At 32.1% G+C, this 4,243-nt stretch overlaps 1 long non-coding RNA gene across 1 annotated transcript; it reads left to right on the top strand.

Annotated features, from left to right (window-relative positions):
- The first annotated feature begins 504 nt into the window (after window positions 1–504).
- On the top strand, window positions 505–1,957 carry LOC134240759 (uncharacterized). Its single transcript, XR_009986514.1, has 3 exons — window positions 505–578; window positions 1,667–1,733; window positions 1,860–1,957. It is a non-coding gene; the product is annotated as an uncharacterized LOC134240759 (long non-coding RNA).
- The last annotated feature ends 2,286 nt before the right edge of the window (window positions 1,958–4,243 follow it).

The following is a 4,243-nucleotide window of genomic DNA, read 5'->3' as shown; positions in this document are numbered from 1 at the left end:
CAGTAATTTAAAATAGATTATACTATGTTTTTTTAATAAGTATTTATGATTATTGATAATGATTCAGCTTTATCAAGAAAAATATTAAGAGAAATTCAGTTTTAAAAAGTTATTTTTCTGCGAAATAAAGGCCTTTCAATTTAAATGAAACAAGTCAACCAGGATATGACCCATTACAAGTTTCTAATTGTAAATAAGGTCATTTGAACAAAACTAAAACTAACAAAATGTTGTCTTTAATCGACGTTGTTAAAAATCTTCAACATCAACTTAAATGTATATGAAAATAGTCTGCCCAGTGAAAATTGTCATAGTGTTCGAAGCATTTTCTTTAATTTTGAATAAGACGGGAAGTATGAAAGTTATATAATACGTGATAGCGGAAAACAACTTCATAAAAACGAAAGTTTAGGGTGGGAAAACCGACGTCAAATACCATATTAAGCTGTTAGTTGGCCTTTTTAGTCTATACATGTACACTGATTTATAAATCATCCAAAAATGAAAAAAAAAATATGCACAGATTCTGGGATTTTCTTTTAAAATATACAAGGATATGTGGAGTCGACATATGAGAGGTAAGAAATCTCGCTAATTTATAAAAAGAAATGTACAAAATTAAAAAAAAATATTCTTGACTTTGAATATGTTTATGGGGATCTGTATTCAATGTTGAAAAGTCGTAGGCCTACGTGTAGTTGCCATTGAAAAAAAAAATTGGTTTCAACGTTTGTTTTTCAGTGGTTTCATTTTTCCATATCACTCTTCAAATATATTGACCGTTCACGGTAGCCTAGTGGTAGAGCGTTCGCTTCCTGATCGGGAGGCCCGGGTTCGATTCCCGTTCCCGGCGCCGCGTGAAACCTAAGACGTAAAAATAGGTAGTGACTGTTACTTCGCCAAGCGCTCGGCATCAGAAGTAAAAGTCACGGGTTTTTCGGATATGACCTTAAAAACGTAGGTCCCGTGTCACGGTGGGCGCTGGCACGATACAGAACCCTCACTGCTCAATGGCCTTGAGTGCCGAGTATAGGTCTAAATTTGAGCCCTTCACTGGCATACGATGACGTCTCCGGATGAGTGAAAAATTCGCAAGAAGGAAGTTAGACAATATCCAACGAATCAAATACATTGTTATAAAATATTTAGAATATTATATGCTGACAAATGAATTTAAAGAATTTCCAAATTTAAAATGGAACTCTTTTACTCAGATAAAGTAAGCTTACTGTTATTTGTGTACAGCAGAAATAAATTCGCAGTTCTTGTAAATTTAATTATAAGAATGATGATTTCTATATAAACAAGATGTTTTACCAACTCACTGAGTTGGGACTAAATTTCCCATGTCGGTCTATCGTCTGATGTAAGATACAACTAAATATAAACAAATAATGAATAATTTTAAGATTTGATGTCCGCTGTGTGACCATAGAGTTGTACTTTACATGTAGGTGCTTATTATACTTTAATTATATCCTTTTCAAGATGATAAATAGAACATTAATTTCTGCATAAAGAAATAATGATAAAAAAGTGTTTTCGTGTGATGTTTATTTATAAGAATGTTATTTATATCTAATGATACATTGAATAGACCCCCATCAAAATGCAAAAAGTTTAAACTATTGTGATATTAGAAACTTTTTACAATAACTTTATACAGATTTTTGGCTTAGACTGCTGCATCTTCTCGTATCAATCACTGGAGTCTATAACTATGAATTCAAAACGTAAGATTTTGATTATTTCTTAATAAGTATATTTGAATATTGTATTTAATTGTTATAATACGCTAGATTCTCATGACTAGAAAATACAATTCTGTTTTTGTCAAATTCACAAATTATTCGTTACAGTTATATTTGTCTGGGTGAGGCAGCGGAATTCCTCAACACAGAAGATTTAGTATGCAAAAGTACACTAGGAAAAGTAATGGAGTGGTAAACAAGTAAATGCTGTTTTTTTTAATTAAAATTTACACAACGGCATGTATAGAATAAAATGCCTTTCCCGCTTTTCTCGTTTAAAGTCATTATTTTGTAAGTTCTGTGGTACGTCGATACAAAGACCTAATCAGCAAAATACAAGGAAATATTTGGAGATAAAGAACAGTATTCAAGCTCACAAGCCCACATGTTTGGATTTCTAGAAAGCCTGAATTGTCATCTCTTTGGTTTCATTGATGTTACAGAATAAATCGTGGAATGTAACATTTTTTTTCTCAGCTATATCAAGCAGATAGACCCTTTGAATAAAAACACATTAATTAGACTATACTCTAACAAAAATTGAGGATAAGGGAGAGGACTTGCTGTGAACAGTTAAATAGTTATAGGTTATGAGAACTCAAGAAGCCGGGATCTTGGGCGCAGATTTAAAATTCATATGTTGCTAAAGCATTATTATACGTAAACACCGAAATATATTAAAATCGTGTTTAGAAACCTCTTTTATCTGGAAATTATGAAATCTACAAAGTCCGAGGTGCTTTTGATTAACACAATATCCTTGCAATTTCGCAAAGCAAAGCAAACTTTACTAATAATATTTAAGAAAAGCAAATAGGCTGTTGTGCATCTAGGAAAATTTAAAAAATAGGAAAACCACATCAAGGTATGTTCAGAGTATAAAAATTAATATGAGAGCGCGAAAACAACTCAACAAAATTGTCAGGGCTTGTTCAGTGATGTGTACATCCTAAACCAACTGAACACTCCCTGTAAATATGCAAACAATGACAACAACAGGACTCGTGTCCTGTAAAAAAAAGGTTTTTGACGTGATGTTATGAAGAATGCCACTTTTATTCAATTCTTTATTCTAGTCTTTATTTAGAAAACTGAATCGCTTTTTGAATGGCTGGTGCTTTGCACTTTTTGTAAGGAGAGTAGGGGTGTTAGCCGAGGATTACCGGTTAATTAATGACAGCTTACGCTGGGACTTCATATCCGAAATTTAAACTTAATGTGTCCTTCTCGAGAGATGACAAATAAACATTACAAAATAGGAACAGAGCACACGAATCTCCGAAACATCAGAGGTGGGATCAGATGCCATGAAGAAGTGAGCATTCGTTGCCCACCGGTCACATCCGTCATGTGCTCCTAGTCATGATCTGGAAATAATCAGTCGTTAATTCAGTGTGTCATTAATCATTAAGTCAAATTCTGGCTGGCATTTTTTTATACGTTTGCTAAACCATTATTTACCACTGAATTGTCCAAGGATTTTTGACAGAAAATAAATTATATGCTTGCCTGAAATGTATTCCGCACATACCTCATTTTTTTCTACATTGTTGGGTCTCATATTAGAGGGGAAGATTTTGTTCGTTAATATTTTAAAAAATAATAATAATAATTTACTCTCTTTTATTTCATTATATTGAAAGCATGAGCAACGTGTTTAATTTCTTAAATTGTTTAAAGAGAATGTATGATATGTATTTTTCATGAACGAAATAAATGGTCGATGATCAGGAGTCAATTTTTTCTTCAAATGGACAACTACTTCGAACTTTTTATTTGCCCTGACCATATGTTGATGTACTGTTTACGGATTTGTATTTTGGGGTTTTTCATCGTATGTTAACCTTTTTCACAGATTGAAATATTTTTTTGTATCTTAATAATTATCTTAATAAATACTCTCTTTTAAACTTAAATAATCCTTTTTCATGTAAGGGTATTGATTTATAGATATGGGTTGAAAATTGTATCCAGTGAATGTCATTTTTACCATTTTGGATACATCGAACTTTGTATTATGTGACTCGAATGAAGTTTCCGAAGTTTCTTTCAAATACGATGATGCCGGAAAAGATTCGATGAAGTTTTCTTTTAATCTGGCAAAACTAGAAATTTTTAACAAGAAAAAAGTCATGCCATTTACAAATTAGAAACAAATTACATGTGCCAATGCTCAGGATCGTACATTTGAAACATTTTTCATAAAGTTGAACAGGAGATCCATGGTAAGGTGCATTTAATTTTTTCTCTGTATTTCCTGGAATATTGAAGAAAAATAAATATAACCCTATATGTATATATGATCCCTTCCTTTCATGATATCTGGATAATACATTTCAAAAAATGAAGAAAAAAATATTTCGTTAAAAACTACAACCATATGCATACATTTCTGATTATCAAAAATGCAGATCTATAGCTCACTGGTCTTAAAAAAATTGGATGGACGACCAGAGAGGTACAGTGCCACTCCTAGAAAAAAGTGTATAATG

The sequence above is a fragment of the Saccostrea cucullata genome, unplaced genomic scaffold (assembly GCF_032062105.1).
Source record: "Saccostrea cucullata isolate Sc308-1 unplaced genomic scaffold, CSIRO_AGI_Scuc_v1 ctg906, whole genome shotgun sequence".
In the NCBI taxonomy this organism is placed as follows: domain Eukaryota; kingdom Metazoa; phylum Mollusca; class Bivalvia; order Ostreida; family Ostreidae; genus Saccostrea; species Saccostrea cuccullata.
The sequence above is the reverse complement of the archived record's forward strand: the minus strand, read 5'-3'. Positions and strand labels throughout refer to the sequence as shown.